At 30.9% G+C, this 14,084-nt stretch overlaps 1 protein-coding gene across 1 annotated transcript in view; it reads left to right on the top strand.

Annotated features, from left to right (window-relative positions):
- Positions 1–13,876, top strand: part of LOC143255643 (octopamine receptor beta-2R-like) — a 60,892-nt gene extending 47,016 nt beyond the window's left edge. Inside the window, exon 2 of the mRNA XM_076511627.1 lies at positions 12,043–13,876. The gene's annotated coding sequence lies outside the window, so the exon portion shown is untranslated. The remainder of the gene's footprint in view (positions 1–12,042) is intronic.
- The last annotated feature ends 208 nt before the right edge of the window (positions 13,877–14,084 follow it).

Raw genomic sequence — 14,084 nt, 5'->3', positions numbered from 1 at the left:
GTGCGACCTGGATTCGAACCAGCGACCCTTAAATAACGAGTCAAACGCCTCAACACACTTGGCCATGCCGGGCCAGACACAATAAGAGAAATTTTCATCTTTGGAGTAGTATTTATATTTAGTGTGTATATGTGAGATATATGTATATATATATATACATACACACTAAGAGGGTTGAATAAGTTATATTAAAATTACTTTGAACATATATAACATTAGGTCAAAGCCCATATGGAATCATGTTGGAAAAACACATATCACGACTATATTTTGACGTTGTTTGAAGTTACGTAGGTAATGTCATGTCTCTGTACATTAATCACTTTTGGGAAAGGTATGTAACACCACAAAATATTTAGACATTCAAAAACAATGAGATGTTTTTGGATCGTTATATGTAAAATTTGTAGACGACCATACCTGTTGTAATTAATAACATTGGAAAAACAAATTAATATGATTCAACTTTGGGTAACAGGGATATTCAGAAGGAGACCTAAGACAGTCGTACACCAGAAAAGTGCAGTAACGTGTAATGCGGCACAAGTCATGTGAATACAAGCTGGTAAAACAACATAATCATGTGTATACAAGCTGGTAAAGCGACATAGCCATGTGTATACAAGCTGGTTAAGTGGCATAGTCATATGTACAGAAGCTGATTACATGACATTTCTCATACCTCTAGCAACTGGAAAATGAAATGATATTTCCGCTATTTCTAACGATACCAGTCAAGTCGCCGGACACATTCCCTATAGACTTCTGTGTGACTGGATTGTTCAAACAAGTGCCAAGAAACCGTCGTTCTTAAACACTGGATGGAATTTCGTAAAATATGCAGAGAGGAGGATTTTACTTTGAACATGTAGGGTCCTACAACCTAGTCTTTTATAATGGAAAATACATTTTAGGACAAATCTTATGGTATAGGTCATCAGACAGAATACGATCGGACTTTAATGATTAGTGAGACTCCAAATTCATTTAAGTATAATGTAAGTAACTCTTATAATATGCAATATTTAATTTAAGGTATATTTTCCCTATTTCTGGTTCTGTTGATCACGATTATGGTGCGTTTAAATTGGTAAGCACGGCCAGATGGTTAAGACTAGTAATCTGAGGGTTGCGGGTTCGAATTCCCGTCACTTCAAATATGTTCGCCCCTTCAGCCGTGAGGGCTAATGCCCTTTTATAACCCTCGTGTAGCTTTGCATGAAATTCCACAAACAAACAAGCTTTTAGACTTTAGTTTCAGTTTATCAAGTACAAAGTCTAGCTGAAGTTTAATTTTTGAATAACCCTTAGAAATTATTCATGTACTTGTCATATAATATGTATTAAAACTAGCATAAAGGCGTTTGCTTCGAATGCTGTTAATAATGTAACACGTCATTTAGATTTAACTTCCATAAAAAAGTTGTTGTACTTATTCTTATTCTGTTTATTAATCCATTTCTATAAACACAGTTTTTCACTACATCACTACATGTATCTTTTGTTTTGAATTTCCTGCAAAGCTACACGAGGGCTATCTGCGGTAGCCATCCATAATTTAGTAGCGTAAGACTAGAGGGAAGGCAGCTAGTCATCACCACCCATCGCCAACTCTTGGGCTACTCTTTTACCAATGAATAATAGGATTGACCATCACATTATAACGCCCACACTTCTGAAAGGACGAGAATATTTGGTCCAACGGGGATTCCAATCCGCAATTTCAGATTACTAGTCGAGTGCCTTACCCACCTGATCATACAGGGCCCTCTCTACGTATCTAACTTCTACAATGAAATGAGAGGATTACAAAATAAACCGTTGAGTAACTGTTCTATCTTTTCAAACCATCATTAATATCTCATTGTTCTACGAAAAATAATGTAGTAAAACCTATGATTTCGATTACTATTTGATTTATTCGTCATTAAGGATTATTTTGTCTTTTCATATAGTATATTTTATATCTCTTTTTTTTTTCTGTCTTGTTTACATTTTAACGCCTCTGATGTTTGGAAAATTGTCTTAAACCTTTCTCAAACGTATACTTAATTACTGTTAGCGAAGTAACATTTTTCTTAATTAGTATCTTAAAAGTAGTATTTCTAAAATTACGAAAATTTTTTAGAGACCGAAGAAAGAATTTAAATTTATAGGTTTCAAGTTGGGTTGAACAGAAATATATGTGTGGTTCGTTGTACAGTTCATATGTAATTCGAAATGATTATATGTTCACATTGTATTTATTGCCCTGTAAAGCCTAGTTTTCATATATATTCAGTTAAACAGAGTTTGTTTGTTTTGGAATTTCGCACAAAGCTACTCGAGGGCTATCTGTGCTAGCCGTCCCTAATTTAGCAGCGTAAGACTAGAGTTAAGGCAGCTAGTCATCACCACCCACCGCCAACTCTTGGGCTACTCTTTTACCAACGAATAGTGGGATTGACCGTCACATTGAACGCCCCCACGCCTGGGAGGGCGAGCATGTGTGGCGCGAACCCGTGACCCTCGGATGACGAGTCGCACGCCTTACGCGCTAGGCCATGCCCCAGTTAAACAGAGAGTAAATATCTTTTGTATAGAATGAAGATTTCTTGTCACAATTTTTGGTGCTTGAACTACAAACAATTTACCTTTAAGCTTGGTTTATGGATTATGTCGATTGTAGTCTTTGCAGTAATCAAACAAATGACAAATATCATGCAATAAAAGTTTTTTCTTTTACTTATGTCAGAAATTACAAAATTCCTTCGTGGCTGAAAGGATAATTAATTAAAATGAATGAAGAACGGTTAAATTGGTTTTTGATTTGGACGTTGCGAGTATGTATTTTAACTTAATATAGATTTAAATTAACTATTATAAGGATTTTTAAACCTTATTCAAGTTTAAAAGTTGAAAAAAATGGTCGAATAGCATTATGTAAGTACTTATTTGTCTTATATGGTTGACTATCAAGTATATGCAACCGTTTGTATGTTTGCCTACTCCTCTTTGCTGTTGCTTTTCTCACTTATTTGACCGCTAGTTCTATTTGCTTATTTCTCTTTATTTATGCTCATCTCTTGTTTTTTTGCCTATGGTTTTATATGAGTGATTATGATCTGTAACTATATCTATTATTCTGTTGATGTCAATATCTGCTATCAAATGACCTAAGATCAATAGCACTATGAAATGTTAGGTTATATTATGATTGCCAGTTATACATCTTAATTATTATTATAAATATACAATGTGTTGTTCGGCTTAGAATTCTTCAAGAGTGGGTGTCTATGACTTGTTGGTGATGGATTCAACGATAAATGAGCAGCACACACTCCACTTGTTTTGAAACTAATATTCGAACTAGTTAATCGTACGTACATTTTTTTTACACTATAAAGATCATAGAAACATCATAAACACTATGTGGTTCTCTCCTTCTTGTCAAAAGTCCACTTAAGCCTAATCACTTACTTGAGAATTTATGTTGACAATCCGAACTACCTTTCCATATTTCTCTTGCTCTAATATACTGGGTCTCATTGACTTACACTTATAGCGCGAGTTACTGCGGTCATATACTGCTCTTTCAGTGATCGTTTGAGCTTCTTTCTTTACATTGTTGACAATATCATTTGTTTGTTCCGTCAAAATGTATTCAGGTTAATTCGGTTACTTTAGAACCACTCTTTGACGGAATAAATTATTCTCATCTTCTTTTATAGTGTTAGTTTCCTCTAGCATATTAATCGTTAGGCCTGTATTAACCGATAAGCCTTTTCCTCCTACGGCAGTTAACTTTAATTTGGCCAAGATCCTTCTCGTAATTTCACTTTCTTATCTGCTCCGTCTTTTACCGCTCAACTCATACTATTTGTATGAGTATTACTTAATACTTTGTTTGCTATATTATCAACATCAATGAGTTACATACACAACTTCCAGTAATCGTCTGCTTTCAACTCTCCTATATTAAAAACTAAACAATCATAAAATATTCATTCAGAAAATGAACTAATGAATAATATTTATACTAAACAAACTTTGATATCACGATAAGCATATCTAATATGAATTCAATTTCTAATGTAATATAGTAATAATTATATTAATCATTAGTGATTTGGCGATTTACTGTTCCAAAGCAAGATGAAAGAACAGGAAATCCAGATGAAACCAATATTACAATAAAGAATATCCAAAAAATAAGTTTTAACAAGTTATCTTATCTTACAATAGAAATTTTGTTTAAAATTAACTGTGCTTGCGCATTCTAGCTAAGATTTTAATATAAAATAGTTTAATAAAATAATCGATTTTACCAAGAAAATATTTAATTAAGTTAAATTATCACATGGAACTGAACAAATGCTTATGTTTTTGCTACTGAGAAAGCTGTTACATAATTTCAGTTTCCTCATGCTAAGAACATAAAATGTACACATGAATTGCTATTGAGACATAATTATAAAAGTATACGAAGCTTATTAGTGTTTTATTTCTGCGAAACACAATGGGAATTTTCTTTGCTCTTATTATTTGATTTTTTTATTAGAAGGTAAAATCAAACCTTTTATCAAGATTTATTTTAAAAGTTCTGTCATGGCTTAGTGGTTAGGGTGCTTGACTCCCAATTTTCGGGTCGCGGATTCAAATCCTCATCACCAAACATGATCGTCCTTTTGGCTGTGTGTGTGGGAAAGGGATTGTTTTAATTGACGGTCAATCCCACTATACTATTCGCTGATAAAATACTAGTTCAAGAGTTGGTGGTGAGTAGTGTTGAGTGTAGTTTATCACTGGTAAATTAGGGACTGCTAGTGCAGGCAGCCTTAGAGTTGCTTGGCGCAAAATTCAAAACCAAACCAATTTATTTTAAATATATCATGTACAACGGTTGCTGAACTAAAAACATCTATAATTCCAAGAGCCATTTCTTAGAGCGCTATATAACAGTGTTACTAAAAGTATACCACATATAAATGAAGCAAAACGTAAAAGACTCGAAAGGAAACTATCGTAATAAAGGTTGTGATAAACTGCCTGACATAGTTTGGATAGTACATGATCCCATAACATAATTTATCTTTACGTGGTTCACCTTAAACTACAAAAATACATTTATTAATGAACGAGCCAAAATTAATAACATTTTTCACATAAATTATCAACACAAACATATTTTGTTGTTATTAAGAACAAGATCGAATACGTAATAATAAAAGTATATTATCCAATCATTCAAACCGCATTAAGTATTAAAGTAATAAAAACTTGCCATGTCTAATATGTTAACTGTATGAAAAGGGTATTGCTTGTTTATAAAGATAATATTTACCTAATATTTTTTTATTTTCCGGTTGTTGCTTTTTTGTTAATTGGAAATGTATTTTTAATTCAATTTTGCTTGTTTTGCAACTAACTGAGAAGATAAAAAATGAGTGCATTTTCAACTAGTGACTACTCATCCAAAATTTATGTTTACACTGGTAGAAACAGATGATTTTGATGTAATTGGAATAACTGAAATATGGTCATACAATTGACAAATTTGGTTATGGGAATTGTTTTGAAATATGTAGAGTTAAATGTGGTTTAAAGTACTAAAAAAGAGAGTAAAAGTGACTTCATATGCAAAATATAAGTTCTGTCATATTAAAGTTGGATATGTCAAAGCTAATATCAATTAGATTGAACCTATTAGTTTCTTTTAGTGGTTAAAAGGTGAAAACGTTTTCAGTTGGAATTTTTTAAAATTCACTTGATGAAACTGATAAAAATAACAAAGATCCTACACTAATATAAAGAATTCAGCTGTTAATTATGTTATTTGGGATATTTTAATTTCAGGCATATAGTTTGGGAAACTTTAAAGTCATCTCAGGAAAGAGATAGGTTTTTAGAAACAATTCAGGATGGTTATTTTCACCAATTGGTTAGAGAACCTACTAGGAACAATGATATTTTAGATTTATTAACTTCTCTTAAGGAAATGTTTAATAAAGCGGTGATTGGAGAACTCCTGAATGTAAGTGACCATTTCTTAGCTAGATTTTATGTCTTGTTTCATGTGAAGAAAATGACTAATTAACTTTTGTTTTTAAATTTCCATAACGAAATGTGTTAAAAGTTTAAAACTAAATTGTTAAATATTCAATATATGCACATGTCTTATTTGACTGCAATGATGGAAGTTTTGGAGGATCATAAAGGATCAAGAGAGTTAGTCAAATGACAAAATTATACGATAGAAAAAATTTATGGAAGAAAAGGTAGCTGAAAATTAAAAATTACAAGTAATGATTTCATTAACTAAGGATAACTAGAATGTTAGGATTTTAGTAGGGCCTTTGAGAGATAACAAATGATTGTAATAAATGATTATTATGGGTGGCTGAATTATTACACTTTTTTACTACATTTTACTAATGAGAATTTAAGCAATATTCCTCGTCATGTTGCTGGATGAAAAAAAGATTGAAAAAATGATTACATTAACTTTGAGTTTGCTATAGAAGATTTATGAATTTTAATGAATTATAAAATACCTGTGCCAGATAATATTTATCCAATGACTTTGAAAATGATTACGGGTTGTACATATTAGTTAGTTTTTGTTTCTGAGTATTTGAATAACGCTCAGATGGCTAATAGTGGAAGCTGGCTAATGCTACTCATATTTTCAATAGAGAAGATAAAAAATGACTCAGTAATCAAAGATCTATTACTCTCACGTCAGGATAGGAAAGTTTTTGAAGGTTTAGAATTATGTCGGATTATCAATATGATTTCAATAAGTTGTCTTACCTATTTTTTAAAGTTATGTGAAGAATTGTGCGGTTGGTGTATTTGGATTTTCAGAAAATATTTCACAAGGTGTCACGTAAAAGATTTGTTTAACAACTTATGTATGTAGCTGTGCAGGATAGGTTGGCTGTTTCAATCTAAAACTGGCCAGACGGAAGAAAGCAGATGGAAGTTACAAATGAAGCTCAGACAAGATTGATTCTTGTCACAAACGGAGTATCCCAGGGCTCAATGTCAGGGCTTTTGATTTCTTTTATTTATATCAATGATATAGATGAAAGAATATTCAATAAATTATTTATATTTGCTGACGATATTAAGGTTTTCAGTGTTGCTAACTCTAGTAAGAACCCTGTTGTTTTATAAAAGTATTTGAATTATTTGGTGAGTTAGCAGATGGCGTTTAATTATAATGTATGCCAGATAATGTAAGTGCGATATCATAATTTAAGTTAATAATATCATTCTGTTGGGAATAACTTTCACAGTGGTACGAAAGATAGCTGCTTTGGTGTTTTGGTTCATTAGTCTCTTAAACCATCCAAGCAATATACTGTTACTAATAGTAGGGCAGATAGGATTTCTGGTTATAACTACAGAAATATTGACATCGAGTGTAAAGAGGTTGTAATATCACTGTATAGATCATTGGTTAGACCACTTTAGGAGTACTATTTTTTAGCTTTGGGCTCTTTACCTCAGAAAGAACATTGAATTATTGGAAAGGGTTCAGAACAGAATGATACCTAGGATAGTTAGATTGGGTTAAGATCTTTGAAGCTGTTTTTCCTGAAAAAAAAGAGAAGAGGTTGTGGGGACCTGATTCAAGTGATTAATATTATAAAGAGAATTGATAATGTTAATATATCTTTGTTTTCTTCGTATTTATTGGTGAGAATGGCAAGATGCAAGGACATATATATAATTTTTGGCAGGGTAAAAGTCATTTTTAATCAAGATAGCTTTGTTTTCTAATAAAACTGTTGAAATTTAAGGGGAGCTTTGATATGTATTTGAATCACAATGACAAACTTTGACGATTTTATTTTAATTTTAGGATTAAGCATAACAGATAGAACGGGCCTCTATGGACCAATAAGTCACTTGTTGTCATTAATTCGTATATTTGTATGTGTGTTTCTGTGTGTGTGCGTGTTTTCTTATAGCAAAGCTACATCGGGCTATCTGCTGAGTCCAATATTTGTATGTATGCGTATAAATGCCAAATTCGCAATACTGAAATCAGACGTTTGAGAATTTGATTTAGTTGCTGTTAAGCAAAAGTTATGTAATGAGTTATTTGTACTGTGCCCACCACCGGTATCGAAATCCTATTTTTTGAGTCATAATTTCAAATATTTACAGCTGATCCACTGGCTGGCGCATTTGGGAAATACAGAAAATAATCAATTTAAGACCCATAAAGCTAATGTAAAGTAATTGCATATACTAGATATGAAAAAACAAACAACTAATGTAAATAAGCTTATGGCAAATAATTTATTTTAATGCTAACCTACCAAAATAGATCATATTAAGTCAGAATTAATAGTAGAATTTAACTGTAATGAGTGTCATAAGTTGCAGAACTACTCAATCTGCCATATAAGTATTTCTACGCAAAGTTTAACACAACACGCAAACTCAACTACTTTCTCGTCAGAACCTCTTCTTAAGTTTAGTTCTCTACTTTATCATATGTATGTAAAAACATCGAGTGAACATTCTCTAGGTACAGTCATAGCAGGACTTATTGAGCTATTGAAAATAAATATTCTCGTACCACGTGCACATGTTGGTCTGATCTATGTAATGTGATGACATCATCTAACAAGCAGGTAAAATTACACTGAATATACTCACCTGGCGGATGACGCTATTTACACAAAGCTTTGTGTACAGTTTTTCTATATTTATATCTTCTGTAAATGCTACCTTATTACTGCTAACGTAACGTTTACACACTAGTCGGACTATGATCAAACAAGTACAAAACATTGCTTGCAAGCAGAAGCGTATTTGCAAAGATAAAATCTTGGCTTTGTTTACTTGTGGTGGACAGACTAAAGTGTAACTTTGCACAAAAATAAATAATTATAAAATGGAATTTAAAGCTATAGAATGAAAAATGGTGGTACATCTTGAAAGGAACTCTAAAAATTAAGATTTTTTGTTGTTTTGCTAAAAAATTATATTCACAGTGAAAATTGTGTAATTCTGCGGTTATACCGGTAAACATTTAATATTATAACGAAATATATAAAAATACTCTCTTTATTTCTTAACTAAGATTAAATTCTAGATCACACTAATTATTATTGGTCTGTAGAAAATAACAGTTCATAATTATCAAATAGAGATTTTCTTCTCTTTTACTTCTTTTGCTGAAGGAAAACATTTCAGTATGGAAAGAATTAAAAGATCTTTGAATTATAAATTAATGCAAATAAAACATTCAGTTCTTAAACGTATCTCTTTTATGATCGTCTTTTATTGTGTTGTTATTTTCATATTTCACTTCGTTACGACCTGAACAAGTGCTAGACAGTAGAGGATTCGATCCATGCTTGTTGTTTTCAGATGTCTTATTTAACTCACAGTGATGGATGAGGTATCCACAGAAGCGTGAGCTTGCTAGGGTTAGAAACTTTCCAGGTGTTTTAAACAGTTTAATAAATAGAAAACGCAAAAAATAAAACTAAACAAAATATCTAACTGTATTTAATATCTTACCAAACGAGGCCGCCATCTTTTGACATTCAACAAAGACTAAAATCTTGATACCTGTGAAGATTAGATTCTGAGAATGAGAGATGAATACACTCCTCCCTAACCCACTCGTTAGTAGAAAGCCCCTTATTTTAGCGAGCGCACCCTGGCTTCATCTCCCTCAAAGTATTTTCAGAATTAGGAATGAGGTTATGCGTTTTATTCCTAACACGCGTTCCTCTTCTGGAACAGTTTCACTTATCAGCCCTGTAATGTTCGAATCTTGTTCCACTTACTTTCTCTCAAGTTTTGCTTTGTTTGCGCACCGTAGATGAGAACTTCATTTTATTTAGTTCACGTCAGGTGACATTGAACGTATTTAAGTTGAAGGAACTATATCCAATATAAAACGTATCTTAACAACATATTTGAAAATGCAATATTTTACGCAATTTTTTATTTTATTTTTGAAATTCACAAAACATATTAAATATCCATATTTTAAATAAATAATTTTGCACTAATAGTTTGGGTGTTTCTTATACCAAAGCCACATCAGGCTATCTATAACCTGTGTCGACCGAGGGGAATCGTACCTCTGATATTTAGCGTTGTAAATCCTTAGACTTACCGTTGTCCCAGTGGAGTACTGGTACTAACTAAATAAATATTTGCTATACTTCCTGCAATATCAGTTCCGTTTACTTAGGCCAATCAATAAAAGCAAAACGCTTTTAATATAAAAAGACGATGAACGTTGTTGAGGGTTGACTTATATATCTAAAATGTTCTTCCCAAGATATCAGTAATTTAAAAATGAATAACATTATTATCAACATAAAATATTGGTAACAATTGATAGTTTCCTTTTGAAATATTAGTAGCATCGTAAGTTATCAAATTTCAAGTAGTAAATCAAAATTTGTTTTGAAACTCAGTTTGTTTAAAATTATGAAATAAAGTTAGTTTTACGTTAAAACAATTATAATTACAAACATTTGAAACATTAGCTTTTCTCTTAATTTACCAAAATTATTTATTTTACATTAAATAAATTCAAATGATGTAAAGTCTACCTATTTTCTAGGTATTTTACGTAGCATGAATATTTGAGATAGAAAGAAAAAGTCTTTATTTCCCACGAGCACAATTTGTATCAACATACATCTGAAATTCACATATGACCAACTAAAATCCAGTTAATAAATATATGTATATATTTGTTCTTTACTTAAACCCTTAAATTTTAAAGGTTCTTATTTATATAGTGTCCATGTTTTATTTACAGTGTTTTAATATTGACTGCTCACATACAGGTTTTATTTCTATATTTCCATTATTAAATTAAGCAGTTATTAATTTATTATATTTTTATGCTTATTTTACACTTTGCAATTGTAATTTGTATGGACGCTGTATTAGCCATAACACTAGAGAAATAAGTTGTATTTTTGAGGAAATTTATTTTCCTTTTACTAAACTATATCAGAAAAAATTGTACGTTTTTTCTTTAGTTTTATTGGCAGTAAGGATTTCTGTATTTACATTTAAACTGTTTAGTTACTAATGAAATAATATTCTATCGATGTAAGAGAATATCTAATTAGAAGATAGTTTCTACAAGTATTTGTATAAAAATGCCAGTTATTTAATTTTTTGAATTTTTCTGCCATACATTTTGTCCCACAGTGGCGCAGCAGTATATCTACAAATTTGCCACGCTAAAAACCGGGTTTCGATACCCATTGTTTGGAGTAGAAATAGCCAATTGTGTAGCTTTGTGCTTAATTCTAAAAAAAAAGAAACCACAAATTTTATTTTACGTTTTGGTAATTAATTATAAATATATATTATTTAAATAAAAGTCTCTTTTTCAGCAAACAGAAAACATTCTCAAGATAATTAATTTAGTTCCGCTTCTTTACGTAAGTATATTTATTCAAAATAACTCAGTTCCTAAGTGCTACTTAAAAAGAACGTTCCAAATAACTTCTCACTAAATAAATATAACACGGTTGTAAATATCTTTGCCATTGATTTTTTAAAGATAGAATGTATATTTTGAATTTGTTTTAAATGTTTCCTTAAAGAAAATTTTAATAGGTCCTTTAGCAAATTGCATCTTTTAATATTAATATAACAAAAATGCGTAAAAAAGAAATACAAATATTCTTTATATTATAGTAGCTTCGAAAAATTTCAATAGTAATTACAATACTTTATCGAGATTCTTTATGAACCGATTGTCATTGCAGTTTGTTGATTAACACAACCATTTGATGTGGAATTATTTCATTTTAAAGATTTTGGAATTGATGCAGTGGTAGCAATACACTTTGAAAGATGAATATAAAATTGTAATTCTTTTGTTCACAAAATATAAGGATGTTATTATATCCATTTTTTTCAAATTCTATATCTTAAGTTCAGATAGCTTCATTAATTTAATACTACCTTATACGCTATTTCCAGAAATAACAACAATAACTTCTTCATTTTTTTCAAATGTTATTCAAGAAATATCCACAATATTTTTTTCAGGATCTTATTTGAAACCGAGAACAGTCTGCTTGAAAATAGTCCCAGGTATTTAGGAATGTGTACAGTGAGTGGAATGATTTTCAAATGCATCAACTGACGAATCCTCAACGATGGACCAATTTGCTCGAAAGCAGCCCCTGATATTCAATAGAGAATAATAATAATAAAACGTCCTTCTAAGGAATTAACCTATGAACCCAAGACGATAACTTCCAATTGATTTCTTTAAGACAAATTTGATAATATCCTCATCAGAAGTATCTTGAAGACAAAGGACTAACAATAACTTCTCACCAATCACGCATGTTACATTGTGTATTTAAGTGTCAACAATATAACTATGCTGGTTGCACAGGTGGATATTTATTTCTCTTCATTAACCTAATTGGTGAGACTTGAATATTGTATTCAACTACAAACATTTTAATTGTGCTTATTTAAATGGTGAATGTTAATAGTAACTTTCTTTTACGTCTAGTTGGCGTCATATCAGTTGAGAAATAATAGTGATTTTATTAGTGGAGATTTATAATCGTTTTTCAACAAAATTACTGGTTTTACTTAAAGAAAAAATCATATTGAAAAATTGAATCAAACTGACTTTGCCGGCCGAGAGATAGTTATTTTTTCTCTCACAAACATCGTTGATGTTAGTTGAACAACGTATTCCCTTTGATTTAAGTTGTGAAAATACAACTGCATTTTTACCCTATAGCTCACTAGCATTAATTGAGTAATGTATTCAAGTCAAACAATATAACTATACCGGTTTTACAAATTTTACTTGGTTTGTGAATATTTAGTAGCACGCGTCTACCAGTTAAGCTGCTACATGCTGATTTATTGTTGTTTTTTCCAAATCAAACTTTGAAGGTTCGACAACTGTATGATCCCATCAATTTAAGTGATTAAAACTTCACATCAACATCACTGAATAATTTAGTCCAGAATACTAATCAAGGACGAACTATTGGAACCGAACGTTATGCTCACGCTATAACATTCAATATTATTAAACCTTTATTCGACCTACCGTGAAAATAACACAAACTAATATATTGTCTCCATACGTGATGTTAAATATGACAATCAAACATAATCAACAGCTAATCGATTAAGAAAAGCAACAACATTAAAAGTTCTGAAACAGCAAAGGTTCTAACTGTGTCGAGCTGCAAAATTCAGCTTTTCTACGTGTGACAACTATAAGAGCTAGTAAAGTTTATGATATCAGAATGACACCTTACCTAGTCGTATAGCGTTTCTGAGTAAAAAAAAAGTACTTTGATCTCAGTGTTGTTTCGATAGAATGTATTGTGAAAACATTAACAACCAGAATAACAGATGCTTCAATATAGGAATTTATTATTTCTTCTAATCAAAGAACAAACACAAATTGGAAATCAACCACTGTTCCAGTTATTGAAGATTATTTGATGTAATATTCATCTGAAGAGATAAATCCTTGGAATGCTTATTCACCAAAATATAAATTCATAAAAAGTATATTTTATCCTTCTTAATATTTTTTGTTCTCCAGAAAGTTAACTAATAATTTTCACATCAACTCAGGATTATAAGTATGATGTGTTAATTATAATGAATTATTTTCTAAATAACGCAACGGTATTTCAGAATTGTATTCATTCTTTGAGAGACCTAATGTATTTTATTGTAATATAATAGGTATAATAGTAAAAAGAGTTAATGTTTCAAGTATTACTAGTCAACAAACGTGTACACTCAATAGAGGGTATTAAAGTAGCACTTGTTAGACAAAGTAAGCTCCTTATAGGAGTTCAGTACAAACTTTGGTTTGGCTATGGAAATATCATGTAGGAATAAATAAATAAATAAATTGTTCCTAAGTGAAATGAACTCTTAATAGTTATTTTTAGCAGCATAACTCTTGAAACTTGCATGCCGACAAAAGTAAAATAATCTTACATAAAAATAACGCAGCTCGTTGGTTTTATAAATAAGGTTATCACATATTAAAATTAACAAGAATAGCAAAGATCTCTTGTATAATCCATTGGTTG

Source organism: Tachypleus tridentatus, chromosome 7, assembly GCF_004210375.1.
Source record: "Tachypleus tridentatus isolate NWPU-2018 chromosome 7, ASM421037v1, whole genome shotgun sequence".
Classification (NCBI taxonomy): domain Eukaryota; kingdom Metazoa; phylum Arthropoda; class Merostomata; order Xiphosura; family Limulidae; genus Tachypleus; species Tachypleus tridentatus.
Note: the sequence above shows the minus strand (reverse complement) of the source record. Positions and strands in the feature narration are given on the sequence as shown.